The sequence below is a fragment of the Bactrocera oleae genome, chromosome 2 (genome assembly GCF_042242935.1).
Source record: "Bactrocera oleae isolate idBacOlea1 chromosome 2, idBacOlea1, whole genome shotgun sequence".
NCBI lineage: Eukaryota > Metazoa > Arthropoda > Insecta > Diptera > Tephritidae > Bactrocera > Bactrocera oleae.
The window spans coordinates 8,075,265-8,095,174 of record NC_091536.1 but is presented as its reverse complement, the minus strand read 5'-3'; the positions used below and the strand labels follow the sequence as shown (position 1 = coordinate 8,095,174).

Below are 19,910 nucleotides of genomic sequence, written 5' to 3'. Positions count from 1 at the left end.
ACTTCCGGTACGAGAGTATCACGCAAACGAAAAAAAAAGAGAAAAAAAAAACAAAATGAAATGCAAATACAATTCACGCTCGGCACTGCGCATGCCATGTTTACATATTAGTGTGCAGCAACAATTTCGCGCTAAAGAAAACGAAAGGAAACAGCTGCTTTAGATATTTTTGAGAACACACTTTAGTCACTTGGCGGCACTCAAAACGAACGGAAGTTTGAAAAACGAGAATTTTCAGCGAAAGTGCTAACGGACGCGCGCACTTGTGTGTGTATGTGTGTGTGCCGCGAATAATTGAAGTGTGAATAATATGTGTTAAAAGAAAAAATTTATGCACTTGCTTGAGGTAAAAATTATTTTTAGTAACAAAATTGGAATGTGAAATTGTTAAATATACAATAAAATGTATTAAAAAAAATTTTTTTTTAATTTGTAAAAAATAATATTATATTACAAAATATTATGGTTCCACGTTCTTCCACGAATCAAGTGATATTCGGGTAAAATGTTTATCAATTTATTTATTTGCTTTACACCTAAACGCGGCTGCCATATGTAGTTACACATACATATATGTAAATACACATACACGCAACCACAAAAACAATTTAATTGCTCAGCGAGTTGGAAAAAGTCGAAAATTTACGAGCATTAAAAATTCATAGCCCAACGTATATGCCACTTGTATGTAAGCGCCCAGTCAAGCGTGCATAAAAATTGTAACTTTCGGTGAAAAGATCAAACCACAATGTTGGGGAATACGCTATGTGTTTCCATTTTTGACATATTCTTAACTCCGTGCAAGTAGTTGCACGCTTACTATTTGATATATCTAATAGAGGCTTGCTGCTTATAATATTAAAAGAAAGCAAACTTTTATCAGCGCTTTTTTTCTTGATAGCATAACCTCAACATTTTTATAATCTATTTAGATGTTAGCTTCGGGTTTGAATTAATAAAATTTTCATTAGTGTTGTGACAAAGTTCTCTTTGAATTTTTTTTCGTTAATTTATTTCGAATACAGTTGGTTATAAAATTCTTGTATCGACTTGAAACTTTACAAAAATCCGTTATTTGTATACGTTTTTTTATGCATAATGGGCTTAAGAACTTCATTATTCTTGCATTCAATTAAAGGTTTTATTTAGCATAAATTTAGATCCATTTTTTTCCCCACCATCCAATTCAAAAACGAGAAGATCTTGTTCCATGAGATTTTTTTGCATTAACTCGTGTGGCACCCATCCATTGAGCTTCTTTAAGTATTCAGCCTTAAATGGTTCCAAACGATTGACTTGGTAATCTTACATGCCCAAGGGAAACCAATACTTCCATTACTTTAACAATATATTTCGACAATTGGCCTTCCAAAGTCTGGCGCATCTTTGACAATGAAATTACGGAAATAGAATTGACCAATCCGAAATTTTTGATTTATTGTTAATTTGTCAAAATCATAGACACTATTTATTTACCTGACCCTGGCACCAGACATGCATTCTGACCTTTATCGTAGAAGCGCTATAAAACATAGCGTATTTTCTCTTTGCTGGTGTTCATCTTTGGCGCGAGCTCAAACAATACTGGTTCAAGCAATCACAGAACTATCTAAGAAGATAGTTTTTGTGAGACATCTTTTCGTTCTAACGTCATATAGCATAACTTGATCGCATTTATACAACGCGAGACACAGATTACTAAAGCCATCTACTGTAAAAACTATGGATTTCTTTTTACTAGACCTTATATAAATGTAAGTAGACTTTTAATACCAATAGTTTTGTTTTATCACATTTGATGGCATTTAGTGTTGTAATGGAATTTCATGCAAATTTCGGGTCATCAAGGGAGCTTTCGAACGATCACCTTGACGGTCTAATTTGCAAAAAATTTTCAGCCAAACAGACCGCATATCGGTAATAACGAGTTGAATGTGAAAAGTAAATTCCACATAAACACCTTTCTTGAAATAATTCGGTATACATAGATTCGTTTCAATAGTACCATGACTTCACTTTCAGTAAGGATAATTTTCAAATCAACGGGAGGTTAAATCAGTTAGTTTGCTGTGAAAAATAAATATTTCAGCTAAAGTCTGAAAAGCCTAAACAAATTCAAAGAACTGCATAGAATTTCCCTAGACGCTGATCTAATCTTATGTTTTTAATATGCAAGTTGTTTACCTCCTACTGTTCGCATTTGGTTGGGCAACTACTTACATTCTACCCAATATTGGTGTTGAAATGAAGCTCACAGAGGATGGAATCAGTTTTAGTGTGATACCCATTTTGGAAAATGAACACAGGAGGAATTATTTTATATAATATATGAAAGTCGTGGTCTGTTATGTCATTCCCTCTTCATAACACCACATATTACCCCAGTGTGTCCAGCACTACAAGAGAACCCCATATAAGAAAAGTAGTATGATTATTTTATATATACAATGAATCAAAGATTCTACAATGACTTCACACTCGAGGATTATCTTGTGTCAGTTTCGAAAAAGTTTAATTTTCTAAGCTGTGAAAACGTCTAAAAAGTGCATTAGCCCTTTAAAGTCGATTAAATGTAAGCAACTACCCACAAATTTCATCGCGATAATCCCATATTGCCTTAAATTAACAAGTTTCGCAGAAAAAACCTACAAACATTGAATAATTTTAATTAACTCTTCCCCATTAACAAAATGTGCAACATGGCGTATACTGAATATTCATTGCCGTCAGCTAAGAAATTTGTTGAAACTATGAAATACGCGCGCATAAATGATGGAAAAGGCAACATTGTGGGTGACTACGCCAATGCTGGCCCTTTCAACCGCGCTCACCGAATGAATATCTACACAGCAACAATAAACACGCAAATATATGAGTACATTAGGGCACAATTTGAAAGAGGAAACCAACCAAAACTTGTTATTATATTACTATTAAATAAAAGTGCATGTGTGTTGCTTGTATATGTATGTATTGTGTGAATAGTGTGATACACGTATTTAAATGCTAGAGTCAACACATGACATGCAAATTAATTGCCGCATAACACAACTTTTGTTTCGACAGTTGGAGCCGAGTGGCGTGTCAGTGGCCTCAGACAAACACGAGCAATTTAATGCACACAAATGTAATTACCTTAATTACAAGCAGACCTAACTATAACTAAAAGCATGTGTGTGCAAATAGCGGTTTGTATTTTTATAGAGTATACATATACATATATATAGAGCAATATATATTTATATAAATATATAATATAAGGGTGTAGGAATAATTGTTCACGCATCTCTAGAGTCGTACGCACATGTGTAATTGCGGTAATAAATAGCTGCGTACAAGCTTGCGAAATTAATAGGCTAACTGGAATTAGTTATAGTTTGCATATTAAAAGCATTAAGGCAGATTGAAATTTGGAGTATATTATTCGGGATGCCACTTTTCTGAATTATGAAAATCAAACAAAACACTTTTACTATATTTTCCTTTAATATGAGCCATATTCTTTTATACTATTTTTATATAAATTAGCTATAGTTTCATTCAACATACATCACTTCTAAAACTGGAATATATATATTTTACTGTTTTTTTACTATTTATGGCTGATAGCCCGGTCACTGTTAATCAAACCGAAAAGTACGTATAATGTAAATTAGTTTCTCTAAATTGCCCGCTAACTTTACATACTGATTCCTGTATATTTTTCAATAATCTTCTAAAGGTAGACGATATTTTTCTTAAAAAAGTTTCACTGTAGCGAAATATGTGTTGTCCTCACCATGTAGTACATCATCAAACACATGGCACACTGGGAAACCTAAAGTATGCTTCTTCTTGTCCCCAGTTCACATATTTCGAAGAAAAAAGGAGCTTTGGCAAGGTGGTAAAAACATTTGGTGCCTACAATTAGGCGCAAAGTTGTATAATCGATAATAAAAAGAATTAAAAGAAATTTACCGTTTTCGTCAAAATTTTTTTAACAATTTTTGGTAAGTCAAGACAGTTTTGCATTTGTTTTATTATTTCGTAGTTTAATATCTTTTCTAAAAAAATTACGTTGTGAGTAAACGAGTCATTTCTAACCACAGAAAATGCTCTAATATCTTTAACAATAAATTATTAACGTATTGGAAGACGGTAGTACAAAAAAATTGTTCCGTATGTAGTTCTAATGTGTTTCGTAAATTTTACTATTTCATCATGTCACGTTTCACGATGGTCTAACGCTTGGAAATTGTCCAAGATTATTACGAAAATTCACATTTTCCGGTGGTACAGTAGCTGTAAGAGCTCTTCGTGCTAAACAGATGAGGCACATTTCGGGCTTAATGGATTTATTAACAAAATTGTTGCTAGTTGGCTGAGACAAATCCTCGTGTGGTTCAGGAAACGCAATTGCATTGTGGTACGGCGGCAACATCAGGCATTATTTCTTTCGAAATTAGGCAGGAAATACTGTTACTATCATTTGATAAAATCGACGCGAATGATCTCTATTTCCAACAAGACAGTGCAGCGACTCATATTTTACATCTAATGACTCGTTAATTTCGAGAAATGGCCCAGTCAATTGGCTGCCAAGATCATGCTGTTTAACGTCTCTAGATTAGTTTCTCTGGGGATATGTTAAATCAAAGGTTTATGCCGATCAAGCAGCAAGGCTACATATATTGCGCGAACAGATAATAATTTTAGATTTAATTGGTTTCCCGATTATTATACCTATTTATGATTTTTTTATTGAACTCTTGGTAAGCCTGAATGAAGTATAATGTCATATGGATTCTTGAATTGTGGCCCAACAATGCTCTCATTTATATTGTGACTGAGAATAAGTTTTACTTTTAAGATCCTCAAGACATTATAGATCTTCAAAAAAATTCTGGATCACCCTTGCATATAATAGCGGAACGTGACAACATTAACTTTTTGTTCGAGTTTTGACACAATTAGAGCGCCATTAGAAAAAAATTCAAGATACATTTCTTGGAAATATTTGCCCAGAACTAGCTAAAACGCAAACAATGGCATTGAATCTATTACAGTATGGTTTTGTTTACCTTTTCCGCACAAAGTATATGCGTGTATATATAAACATAAGTATATACATCAGTTTGTGTGAAAAATTTGCCAGTCGCTTTTGTTTACAATAAGATGTTTTTAATTGGACTAAGCTACCAGGTTGCTCTACAAGTGATTTTATAGCATATAAACAAGAAATTTTATACACATATGTAAGTATGCAGTCCATTTTGTTGTTTACAAATTTTTTATATCAAAAAAATATACAACACAGACCAAACACCAAAATGTTTAACTTAATTGAATACAGTGATGTTTTGCAGTTAACGCGAAAACACACAGAATAAATACATAAATTGTATTATAAAAAATAAGTAAACACCGTCTTATTGAGTAAATAAAGTTGTATTATATATACAAAAACTGAATCGAAATTCTTAGGCTGCCTGGTAGCATAGCAAAGATTTATGCGAGTATGTGTTTCACTTTAAGAACAGTATTTTAATTTTAAGAAATTCTCAATAAAAAAGTTACGTTAAGATTACGTCATAAAACTGAAAATCATGAGGAAAAATTAAAAAATAATAATGTTAAAGAGTTATACCACTTGCAAGTCAGAAACAACGCCGTTTCTTAAGATTTCTTTACAAGAGATCTCCAGGAAAAACCCCGAAAAAAGGTGTCTGGCTGTGAGGAAGATTTTTTTGATTAAAATTATCTCCAAATCCAAAAACCAAAAATGATCGAGGAACAAGTCAAAATTTTCATTTTTGACAAAATGATAGCTTCCCAAAAAAATAAGTTTTTGTGAAAAAAATTACACTTAAACAAATTTTTAATATAAGTCCTTCGTGAGCTACCTAACAGTTGATCTGTCCAAGCTTTTTGAAGAAATTTTTTTCATCGACACCGAGAAAAACGCGTTTAAAGTTTTAGGAGTCGATCACAATAACTTCAAAATTCTTAAACGCTCATATCTTAAAAAATACTCACCGGATCAGTTTCAAATTTTCGGAGAGTAAAAAGAATAAAGAACTATATTTTTAAAAATTCACAAGTGTATATAAACCCTGAAGTAACTAATAAAAATAAATAGTATTATAGAAATGTATCTACATATATAAAGAAGATATTAATTTTTATCAATTTATAGTGGCAACTCTACTCTAACTAAAGTGTTTCTCAAAGCTGTTTATTTGATGCCTTTTTAAATAAAGCAAATGGCAACTTTTCCACAAACTAATACCCACAGTAATGATATACATTTTTGGCACACAGTCTTCATACAGGTGGCAACCACTCTAGCAAATATCTCCGGCAAATAAATCTTTTTAAAAACTACCTAATAATTTTTATGTAATACAATTATTGTTATATGTGTTATAATTAAATTAATTTTTAAAACAGGTGGCAACTCTTTTCAAAATAGTTTCTTGTGTTTTTCGTATATACAGTTTTTTGATACACCATATCCAAACAGATGGCAACCATTCTGAAAAAAATCTCCTATTAAAATTCTGCTTAAAAACGTTTATTTAATGATATTGTAAATAAGCACTTATAATATAAATGATATAAATAAATGTTCGAACAAGTAGCAACACTTTCCAAATATTTTCGGCTGTAAGCACCTGCTTGAAATTATTTAGTTCGATACGCATCTTTAATATATCAATATATTTTTATGAAAAGTATAAAATGTGGCAACCAATCTCAAAAATAGCTGCAACAGAAACCTTTACGTAACATGCTTAATTCAATATCACCTTTTTGTCAGAATTAGTTTACGCTATATTATTAATTATTCATACGCAAAAGAACATATACTTATGCACATATCAAGAGAATCGGGTTGAAGAAATTTCTAACCCTACATACATTTTTACCTATACATTTATGAATGTCAATTTTTTTTCAAAGTTCAGGATGCCATACAAAAAATCTGAAAATTGTTTTTCAAATATCCCAAAACTTAATGACATTTTAAGCACCGTACTCTTTTGAAAGGAAAAAAATAAAAAAAGATATATTGTTATTGTTGCTGTTGTCATCATTGCGTGAACAAACTCAATATATCAGCTATAAAGCTTAAGTTAATGGTAAATGGAAAGAAAAGATTTACGTTTGCATTATTCAATAGCTGTTCAAAGCAAAGCGAATTGAAAAGAAAAGTCCTTAAAGAAGCTTTACGAATATCGGTGAAATGATAAAAGCGGTTTATGCGGCTGACATTTGTATTGAATTGATTTATATGGATTGCGAATGATTTTTGTTTACTTATTATATGTTGAATCCTTCTTCAAAGTAAGCAAGCACCTTTATTGTTAGATAACAGTTATAAACGCATGTATGAAAGCATTTTGAACTGTGTATAGGAGTAGAGTCAAAGGTGTCATGCTTAATGCGCAAAGAGTAATTGAAGAGTTAGTATACTATATATAGATACATTTTTTGTTTGTTCTGAAACAAGCGAATCATGTGTTTATCAGTCATGAAAAAGTGATAGGGAAAAGAAATCTCGAGTTTACATTTAAGAGATTATGTGCCGCAAACGCCATTTACAACGAAATATCGCCATTCATAAAGCAAGCAGCACATGCCTTACAAGTTTTACTCCTAGTATGCAACAACTATAAAGAAAAAATTTAAATTTAAATTAAATACATATATATCTCGTAAGTACCGCTAAGAATTGAAAACAACACAATTTTGTTCAATACACATTTTGTAAGACCAATATTTATTCTTATTCGATTATTTTTTTGGATATGCAGGAGCCAACAGTCTCGTATCAAGCGAACCTAACCTTTTTCTTTTTGACAAAAAAATCGATTGGGGGTGATAGAAGAAGTCCTATTTAACGAAACTCAATCAAAAGCGCTTTCAAATAGGGATCTTTCACGCCCCGAAAATATTAAATTGCTCCCTTAATATGTCTCGTTGGAGGTACTGAAGACAGCTCGAGGCCTACGAAAGCATACAGAAAATTGGGATCACCATTTGTATTTTTATATTGACACAGGCGTACACATATTTAAGAGGCTTTGAAGAGTTATCAACTTTAATCAGATGGTAAATGTTTAGGCTTGAAATATGGTTATTAAAAAAAAATATTATTATATGTTCGAAGTCCGAAAAAATACAATAATACTGATGAACCAAACATACAAGATATCAAAAAGCTGGCAAGAATAAACAATTTCAATAAATTTCGATTTTAAATTACAACAAGAAGTAGATAAGAGATTTGAGAAATTTTTAGATTATATCGGAGCTCTTTAGAGAAAAATTATCTTTGCATATGTCTAACCTTCAACAGGTTGAGACTAGATATCTTTCATTGTTCCAAATTTCCTAATCGATAACGAAGTCTTCTTCTTTCTCCCTTTTGAAAGTATAACATCCGCCTGTTGCTGCGAAATGATACTCAATTTCTCAGAATATCATCGTTTCGCACATTTCTCATACTTGTTGACATCAAATTATGTGCTTAAGCAAATATTCGAAGACAACCCACTCGTAATTGCTAAGCTTATTTGTACGCTCATTCAATTTTATGGCGCATTACGCGCTCGCAGCGTGTCACGGAGTTGTTTATCCCGTGTAAATGAGAAGGTAATCTCCTGAAATCTAAGTAAATATAATTTGAGAACACAATTTTATTTTGTAATAAATGTTTGTTAAGCCGATAAACATTTATCTGAGTGAAATATGGGAAGCACGAATGATGTTATGACTAATATTATTTTCTATTCTTTACTAGAAATACTTTTTAAACATATTTATCACTCATGATATAACTGATATATTATATTCATATCAGATACTGTGGAATCGACATACTTTCGTGCTTCTCTAAACTTCAAGCTTTTGAAGATTTAAATCGACTTAGAATTTTCACAACACGGTTTTAGATATAGATTTGTCAGATAATAATCGAAAAAATAAAATTTTCAATACCGTTTCGATTTTTAAGGCACTCTGAAGTGTAAATTTTTTCAAAACAAAAAAAACTTTTTTTGGGAAGCCACCGTTTAGTCAAAAATCAAAATTTTTAGTTTTGCATCCATCATTACTTTTAGTTATAAGACATTTTTGTGGTCTTGGGATTTTAGATAATTTGAAGCAGAAAATTCTTCCGATTTTCGCAGGTCCTTTTGGAGGTTTGCTACGTGATCAAGGAAATCCAAATTTTTTTTAAATGAATCGACGATTAATAAAGTACTTTGAATTCGGTAAACGTAGTCAGACGTCAGACAGGACGTCAACGCTTTTTGCGAACTTTAAGAGAAGAATTTAGATATTTCATCTAGTCGGTTGAATTGCCATTTGCCCAAAAACTCTCCTGCAGTCCATTCGGGACCGTTTAAATAGAAAACATGTGTGTTTTTCTTGGGGCTCTTGTACATGACCTTAGCGATCGACCATGTCCTGTCTGTCAGTCCTTTTGAAAATTTCATTGCATATCGTTTTCAGTGATTTCCGTATTTCTTGTACTGATTCAATAGCCAGACGGATGGCACTAATAATTACATCGTCTAGCAGAATTAATTTAACTGCTCACTCGGATTAATGTCAAAACTTTTGGTAAGATTTCCCATTTTTCTCTGACTTACTGTGCTTCAAGCTCTCTTAAGTTATATAAGGAAGCATGATCTCACTGTAGTCTTCAGTTATCTTTAAAGAGAAAAATTTAACCATGATATGTTTCGGTAGTTAGCTCTTCTCTTGTTATTGACTCGAAATTTTGATTTTGTCGTACATTACCTTTAGATATTATACGGTTGTAAATTTTCGCATGACAATAAAAAATATACCTGACGTTTTTAAAATTTACGCATAAATATTTTTGCTTTCAATCGCAACCCACGTATTCATTAAATATTTTCTTTTTTTATTACAGCTTAAGTAATTAAAGTAAACATATTTTTTACTCCTTCAAATCAATGGTTTTACTTGCCTAAATACCTCCACCAATCAAGTAAGTGTCTATTAATATTTAAATAGTTTAAATTAATTGTATTTATCATTTGCTTTGGTTATTTATGAGTGTGAGCGTCAGCATTCTGTGGAATTTGTGGTACTCGATAGTATATATAATTAATAACACAATTCAATTAGTGTGGCTTTAAAAGCTTAATGAGTTGAGCTTTAAGCGAAAGTGTGAAAGGTGAAAGTCAGTTAAAAAGAATAAAATACTCGTATATTTAAAGGAAACCGCAATTAATTTAAATATTATGGATGCCATTTTAGCGCAATATAATCTAATTATGTCACGCCTGGCACTGCACTTTGCATTTGACAGTTTCATTCCTTTGAATTATGATGAGTAAATCGCATGCTATATATTAGGTTATGTGCGGAATGAAGGATGAGTCCCTAAGCGGATATTACACTTCTACTGGTGTTGACAAGCCATTTAAGAGACTCAAAATTCCTACCAATGGTTCTAAAGACTCATGTACTATAGCCAATACACCTTCAATCCAACAGAAATTCACTTTGCGACTAGTTCCGAAATGGTGTTTCAACCTTACTATTACAATACTTTTAGTTGCACCTTATGGACGGCCATTGTACAAAAATGGGTTACAATCACAGAAACAAACCAATGTCAAATTTAGCTCTTTATTTCGGATCATAAAGTAGGTTTTGGGATAAACTAAAACAAGAAAAGAAAAAACGTACTTGAAATGGATTTGGTTTGGTCAGTTTGTATGACAGATGTACAAGTATGTTATAGTGCTTTAATCTAAATAGTATGTTCGGAGATTTTAGTGTGTTTTGGGGTAATAATTTTTACGAAATTACGTGAAAATTTTTTGTCAAATAAAAAGTTTTTGAAACAATGACATGATTTTGATCGATCAGCTTATTTGTCAGCTATATCTTATACTAGTCCGAATCAAGCGGGACTGATTCGCGTTCATACATACTTACAAATGGACAGACGGACTGACATGGCCAAATCGACTCAGCTCGTCACGCTGATCATTAATAAAGGGGGGTGCACGAATCGTGCAACAAAAACAAACTGTTATAACTTTTTCTCTGTATGAGTAACGGACTTATATTTTTTTTATTTTACAGGTTATTATATATATTTTTTAATTTTAATGCTTGTGATACCGGGCTCTAACGAAAATTTTAAAACAAATTAGGAGGTACACAAAACAAAACCCAGAAATCTGACTGAATTGGCTGAGCATTTACGGTCCATTATTTTTAAAAATAATTAATTATATCAAATACAGTAAAATCTTCTATACAATAAAAACGATATGCAACGTATTGATTTAAAAAAAAGCTTGACATCTTAGTTATTTAAGTTGTTAAGATTGAAAACCTGAAACGAAAAATATACCTAGGTAGCTGTAGAAAAGTGCTTTATTGTAACTAAAACTTATAACGTCAGCTAAGCTGCCTAGAGTTAAATTGGATCTAAAACCAAAATTAGAGATGTTACAATATATATCATACGAACTTTAAACGGAGTATATTAATATATTCCAGGCCCTTCGTGTATTGCATGAGATAGTCTTTATCGATTGATACCAAAAATACTAACAGCTAACAAAACGAGGAATTTATTATGTTTTATAGGTTAGCGTGGTATATAGTACAAACATTAACCCACTGCCCTAATTCCCTTCACCACAAATAGTTGCTAGGCATAGGTCACATGTTGCTTCCTCGAGGCAAATCGTGTCACGCAATCGAAGGAAAGAGCACAAGAAAATAAATGTTTATGTTAAAAAAGTTAATGTTTGCTCCTCAAACGGCAACGGGTTAATGGCTCTCTTTTCTAACATAGCATATTAATTCTGCGTGGTATAGAAAATTAAGTATGGAAAGCAGACTGAAAGAACATGTGCACAAAGAAATTACTATGCACAGAGTTGTATGCATTTAAGGAAAGCTCGATGGAAAAACTGTTTTCAAGCGATTTCTAATATTATATTATAATGTATAAATGATAATGCGACCTTAACATTTTTTTTGTTGTATAAATTAGAATATGTAAATGTGTATATACATATGTATGTATGTGTCTATAAGTAAATACAATATGCTTGCGCGCTTGTAATTGTTGTGTTTAGTTGTCATGGCAGCAATTGGAGAAACATTTTGTATGCTCCGAAAGCAGGTTAACCTCAACAATGCGTGAGTAAATAGAACACAACATTTCTAATTACATACATATATGAACTATGTGTAGATAAGTAAGTGTATTAATGTTATTCACTGTTAATATATATGCTTAACCTTTTTAACTTTAACTCTTCTTTTTAAAAATATGTATATTTAACAATTATTAGCCATGACAACTGTCTGATTGTATTTTAGACGTACTATTCCAAACCCGATTTAGCAGTTTTGCTTTGGGCGAACTGATATTTCTAAAATTGAAAATCTATTGTCTACACTTGTCAAGTATAACTCTTTTCAACAGTGTTGCCTTTTTAATCAAATCTCTATGACAGTATTCTCACTATGTATAGTTTTATATAATATTTGGTAAGAGAAAAGAGAGCGCGAATGTGAATTGATTGCACCCAATTTGTATTATGTCTAAGGTTTTTTGAAGTTTTCGTAACTCCTTGGCGCATATCTATATTTTAGAGATAATCATACAGCTCATCAATTCATACAGCTCGAGCGCTTAACTCCCCAAATAGTTTCTTAGATGAAATCTTTTACTAATCCCTTAATCGTTCTAAAGAAACCTGATCTGATATCCAAGTAAGAAATACCAAAAATAGAACAAACAAAAAAAAAAAAAATAAAGAAGGATACGGTGAAACTACTTCTGCAACAGAAATGGCGAAAAATCTCGAACAAAAAAATAAGAAAAAGATTCACATACTAAATTGCGACAGTCTCAGACTCATTTCTATTAAGAATGTTGCAAAAATCTGCTGCGCCTAAACCGATTCTCATAAAATTTCGGAGTAGTAAATTACTAAGGAGAACTTCTTATTTTATCTTTCTCTCTTGATTTTTCATAAGAGTTTCTGTTTTAGGTAGAGGTTTGCGGTTATAGCTTCGAAGTCGAATTCAATATAGACTTTTACCATGGAAGGGTTTAAACGTAAGACTTAATTTTGATTGTTTAGTTTGTATGGCACTATAGTAAACCGATATCGGCAAAAAAGAACGTGTGCAAAATTTCAGCGCGACATCTCAAAAGCTGAGGACCTAGTTCGTGGATATGCAGACAGACGAACGGTGAAATAATAGACATGACTTAACCAACTCAGCTCGTCACGCTGATCAATTATATATGGTGTGTATTCTGTGTGTTACAAACTTCGTGGCAAACTTAATGAAACTAACTAATTACACACGTTCACTTGAACAAAGTACAAGCAATTGTGAAGAATCTTTAAATTATAACCAACATTTGCGTGCATATAGCATATACAACTTTTCGGCGTAATTTTGCAAGGAAATAGGTAATGTACTAGATTTTATGTGAAGAAAACTTCAAAAAGTTTTTCTTTTCTCAAAAACCAATGTATCTACACAATTTACTTCGCACGCAAATAAATAGTGTACATATATTATGTACCGCTATGTTTGTATCGGCTTGAAAGTGTTACTACAACATGTTTTACTTGCATGTAAGCAGCTGAAACTGTAAAAACCTATAAACTGCAAAATTTTCTTGTTAACTAAAATAGTTTTACTTCACTTCACTTCACTTCACTTATTCGCATTCGTCGCTCCTCAAGTTGGCTTTCGGAAACAATGTACGAGCCGAACAAAGTTAATAGCTCAAAGTATGTGTTGAGAAATTTTTTTTATTTTTGTACTTGCCGGCAGCTGCAGCAGGAAATTGAAGGAAAGTTTAACTTCAACTAGTTTTGCGGCCGGAAATTTATTAAATTTCAATTTTGAGTGAAGGAAAGCGAGATCACATTTGTAGCTCTCTTGACATTCGAACTCCTGGAACACTTAAAATTTCAATCTTCTACAGTAACAGATAAAGTTCAGACCCCAAACTCTATAAGTTAAAGTCTATGTGGACTAAAGAGCTAATGAGTTCGCCAACAACATTCTTTAATGTTCTCAACCTTGGATTCCTGTGACATTTCAACATTTTAAACCAACTTGGCATAGTTTGAAACCAAATTCTTCAAGTTGAGGTCTATGTAGCCGAGCGCTTCAAACATATAGAGATACCAAACAAAGTTTAGAAATAAAATTGCCCGAGTCGAATTATCCAAAAATGAACGAATTAAATGTATAGATGTCTTCTAAATTATTTACGGATTTGGTATTGCTTCGTTCTGCGGTTTATGGTTCATTACATTTCATGGTCATTTGTTTTCGCTTTATTTGTATACTATGTGCCCTCTCCCAGCAACCATTTTTCAAAACTTCTTGCACATAAACACAAAAACTGAGTTGCTTTTATACCCTAAAAAGGGTAAATGAAATTTGCCGAATAGTTTGTAATACCCAGAAGGAAACACCCTAAAAATATATACATAAATGATTAGCATAATGAGCTGAGTTGATTAGGCTTTCCTCACTAAGTAGCTACTCATTTGTCGAAACTACTGATATGTGACAACTATAGCATATAACTGCCATACAAACTGAACAATCGGAATCAAGCGCTTGTATGGGAAAATTTTTTATTTGAAGAAATATATTTACTAAATTGAATCGGAATCAAGTTCTAGTATGGAACCTTTGTATTTGTCAAGGGTATTATAGCTTTGGTGCAACAGAAGTTAACGTTTTTTCTTATTTCAGCTTAAGATCGGCAAGCAATTTATGTTGCATATCAACATAGTGATGCCTCATAAATTTCTCAGAGAGTGGAACTCCTGGTGTGTGTGTGATTGATGGATTTTGTATCGATATGTCAAAATCGTGCTGTTTTTTGCTTTTCAAAACCAATATTTCCAGACCATGCATGGCCCAGCACGGCGCACACTTGAATGTACAATTTCCGCCAAGTGCACGGTCACGAGGTTACGCATCCCGATACGCTGACTTTACACGAGTACGTATGTGTGTTTGTATGGTAAATGAAAAATGATGTGAGCCGATTTTCGTTCGATAGCTGCACTCAATACCTGACGAATGGACAAGAATATTAATTGCGATTGAAAACCATTTATCAATGGCAGTCAAATGGAGTGCATGAGCCAAGGAGTTTGTGAGTTGTTTGTACAAATTACGCTTAGCTGATGGAGATACATATATAAAAAGTTATTGCTTACTAATGGTTTTCCTTTCGAACAAGCAATTACTTAATACAATCTCAGAATTTTTTTATACTTGTCTTAACTTATGGATTAAATTTCAAACACAACAAATTAGCTGATGGCCATCATAATACGTAGGTAATCATTTATATATGGTGTGGTCCATATAGTGCTTTTTGTGTACCCTATGCTATTTTGACAGTTAACATATAGACTTTTGTTCATAGAAATTTAGAAACGTGGACCGTACTAAAATTTATATTATATCTCTCTTTTGCGACCTTTACTCAACGTCGTTTTTGCAAAAACTTCAGATCTTTTGGTACCCAAAACATTAACCAAAATGTGTGAAGTCGATACATGAGAGATTTTGAGATCCTCTGCTATCTCTCCGATGCCAAAATGACAATTTTCAAGCACTGTTTCTTGAACTTATTCGATATTATCTCAGTAACAGAGAAGGATGGACTACTCGCATGAGGCGAGTTTTCAATTACTTTACGACCTTCACTAATTGCTTTGTACCGCTCAAATTTTTTTGTTCGTGATAAAGTAGATTCCCGAAACCCCTTCGGTAACATTTTTAACGATTCCGCAGATGTGATTCCATTGAAACCACAAAATTTCATACCACAGTTTGTTTAATTATTTGATGCATTGTAAAAATGGCCAAATGAACTTTTCTCTGCCAAATACATACTAATTGGCATATGAAGATCAAACTTCATACAAATATAATAAATGGCTTGAACAATCTGGGTAATATTTTTTATCGATTCGGTTTGAGCGCGCAATTTATATGAGCCACTCAGAGTGATATATAAAATTTTAGAAAAAATTAACATTTTTGCTGCTGTTCGGTTCTTTTGGATTTCGGCTAAAAGCTTTAAATTAATGTTGCCCAATCAAAATGGTTTACATAGATAAATTAAATAGCCTATGCAATATAGTCGGTAATGAATTTGCGTTACCGGTATATATACAGTAAAATTTTGTATCTCGCATTTTAAAAATTACAATCAAGCAATCTTTAAATATTCGAGGTCTTTACTCACATTAAAATTTCTTACAAATTACTTTTCGGCAGCCTTTGTTTTAATAACTTTCTAATTTTTCACCAAAAAAGTTTCAAAACGCTAAATTTAATCACTTTAGATAATCTTCTATTCACTATCTAATTACATAATTATATGAATTTTCGTTAAATATGATATCACATCGTAATAAGCAGCTCTATATGTGTATCTATGTAAATTTAGTATTAAGTATTATGTTAAAGATGAAAATGTTATGATAAACATTCTTGCATGATACTCAAAATATATGCATATTAAATTCAGTGGAGCAACCTTTCTATAGAAAGCACATATACAACCGTTACATGCGCACGTTGTGAAAATATATTTCAGTTGATATTAATTAGAAATAATAATAAACATAACCGTAAAGGTAGTATGTGAGCAAGCATAACAGTATAGCATTTTTATGGGTTACATATACAGCATGTTATCGCTGCTAAAAAAAGTTGAACACGACATTTAATATATGTATGCCATGTGAAGATAAAAGAAAAGCAAAATTTTTGCAACATATTTATTTTGTAATTGAATAAGCATGACATGACACCTGTATCTGCTCTTTTCAAATTATTTGATATTACAATACAAGCACACACATACATTTATACTTTTTGCAAATTCGAAAATGCATCTGAATGTGATTAAAGAAACTGCAAATATATATATTGTATTCAAAGATTTAAGCATAAATATTTTTTTAAAATAAATAAATCAATGTAACGCTGCAGTTAATAAAGCTTTATCTAATGCTGTTATAAACAGATGTGTGTGTGGAAATTGGTTTTATCAAAGTAATCAACTAATCCGCATACCTGTTACATTTTTATATTATATATATATATGATATAATTTGAATCAAATATAAATTTTTTAAAAATTGTATACATAAAATATTATAATCCTAGCCTTAACTCCATATTCATAAGCCTGTAAAGTATAATATTTGCTAAACTGATTTTTAAAAGCTGCTATTAAAAACTATGTTAAATTATTCATCATAATTTGCCACAAACAGTTCAAAATTATATAATACATACAGATCTTTTTGAAATGTTCCTAAACCTGCAGTTCTTTACTTAATCGTTCGATTAACGAGAAAGAACTTATTATTTCACTCAGGCCAATTTTTGCTACATATCCATATATTAGTATATGTTGTCGAAGAAAACTTTCAGATGCATGATTTTGCGGTTAAAAAGCCAACTAGAGTAAAAGTTTCGTCTTAACTCTTACTCTAGAGAAATGCAGTTAAGAGAGTAGTGCAGAGAAAAGTGTTTTTATGCAATTTTTTATAAGAGTTAGACTTTTTTATTTGATATGAGAATACAAGTTAGAAATAATAATATCTATATATTTTTGTATAAAACATCGATAACCGATAAATATCGATATTTCCTTAGCTGTCTGTTACTGTTATTAGAAACGCGAATATAAATTATATATATCGATAATTTGTCAGCATACAACATCGATATATCAATCGATAAATTTACAAATTTTGTTATAATCGATATTTTACTCGCCGAAACGATTTTAGATTTGTGGCAGTTTTGCTTAAAAATATTTTGTCAATCGATAATTTTCGATAAATATATCGATATTTTTACAATCGATAACACACATTGAATATCGACTTTTTTTTCCAAAAGCTGATTTTATTGTTAGCATTATTTAGCATTTGAGCCTGAAACAGCTACTAAAGGATTTAAATTGGCTTTAGAGTCCCAATGTAATAGTTCCAACTTTAAGGTATGAATATAAGATACATATATGTATATGTATAGATAATAAAATATAAAGACATTTAAGATATTAATCAATGATTCAATTTAGTATTTTAAATCCATATTCGTATTTGTTAGTGATCACGTTTGATCAGAGATATGTGCACTAGCTCAAAGTATGACCATACCAAGTAAATAACTCGTCATTCGAATGTTTCTAGGAACCATCAAAAACTATTTTAAGATAAGTAAGGTGCTAGCTAATATGAAATTATTCACAATACTAGATACTCAAATTAAAATCAATTGATAAGAATTGCAGAGTTTGACATTACACAATGAATGAAAATGCTGAGCACAAATGAAGTTATTAACGTTTTGCTTAGCTTAAAACCCAAATATACTACTAGAAGTATATACGAACAGAAGTTGCGACCAGCCTAATCGCCATTTACCAAACACTATGATACACCTTTAAAAATCTGCGGACTGTTCGAAATAATCTCCTCAGTTTGGCTAATTTAAAATTGATTAAAAATTTTATAAGCAATTAAACAAAAATTATTTCACACGAAAGACTGTTTATGCCGCACATCATTGACTCAAAACATCAGCACTACCCCACTCATATGCACAATTGTTTACCTTACAGAGCAAGTAAATAATTTGTGCGCCCACACTTGTTGTTGTTAACTACATTCGTATTTTCGCACCAACAGACAAATTCAAATTACCGAATTTCCATAGCATTTGCCTGGCATTCATTACACGCTTGCCACTTGCATGTTTGCAGTCACTCACTCACCTCGTAGCGGGGAGATCGCGCTGCAGAACAGCGAGTCATAATAAGGCGATTGCAACAAAATGTAACGAAATGAAATGTTTACCTGTCAAATGTTAACAAAAATGATGGCATTCAGCTCAGCGCTGTTGGACACAATTCAGTTGGCGTTTGTTTAAAATAGCGGACTGATGTGGCAGCACACACACACTGACATAACGTTATGTTCGACTTTTCTGTAGCATTTGTTGTTCTAGTTTACAAATTTCTGAAACTGCGGCGAGGAGATGTGTTTTTTAGAAATTTGGGTGAGATATACGTGGCGTATGAGTAACTTTTTTTTCGGATGGAAAGAGTTTATAGATTGAATTATTTATAAAATTAGTAAAAAGTTGTGAAAGATATCAGCTGTTTAGAGTTGATTCCTATTATACTGTAGTAAATTTTTACAACTATTTATCACTGTACTAACTACAAAAACACTTAAATATGGCAACCCTTTTCAAAAGTAAAGAGAAATGATTCCCATTATCACCGAACACTTATTGCAATATGGTATATGAAAGGCTCATTTACTTTTTTTACTTAAAAAAAATATTTCGTAGGCATGCCTATATTTTTTTGATTTCTATAAATAAAGACAATTTTTATAAATAAAATCCTAATATTTTGTTCCATTCAACACAAGTAATATATTTGCCAAGAACATTCATCACAAACAGATCTTTCGGATTCGGCTTTGGCGTTCTTTCAACTGTAGACTTTTTTATGCTGAACCTTTTCTTTGTCTACCTATACAATATTTTATTGGAAAAATACGCAGAAACTTTCCTTGTCATTCAGAACTCGCTTAAGGACTAATGGTAGGTTATTAAAAGATTGCTGTACCTATCACAACAATGGTTTTTGTGATTTACTCAAGGTCTTACTTTGGATACTTTTGAAATTTGTTGAGTAGACGAACGCTTTTCCGAGATGTGGCGTTAAATTTTTTTACCCAAAAGTTTGGTCTGAGAGTAAAATATCAATCAGGTACATAAAAAGTTTTGTAAGAAAGCTCTCCAAAGCTCAGAAAAACTAA

The 19,910-nt window shown here is 31.8% G+C and overlaps 1 protein-coding gene across 8 annotated transcripts in view; it reads left to right on the top strand.

Annotated features, from left to right (window-relative positions):
• The window catches only part of LOC106614325 (uncharacterized), a 109,087-nt gene that overhangs the window by 59,697 nt on the left and 29,480 nt on the right, over positions 1 to 19,910 (top strand). For 4 of the 8 annotated variants that reach the window (XR_011395956.1, XR_011395951.1, XR_011395952.1 and 1 more), the window contains one exon: positions 9,926 to 10,003. The gene's annotated coding sequence lies outside the window, so the exon portion shown is untranslated. Of the gene's footprint in view, positions 1 to 200; positions 347 to 426; positions 501 to 3,095; positions 3,189 to 9,925; positions 10,004 to 19,910 lie in introns of those variants that run through there. The other 4 variants (XR_011395947.1, XM_014230014.3, XR_011395953.1 and 1 more) reach the window with 3 other exon arrangements.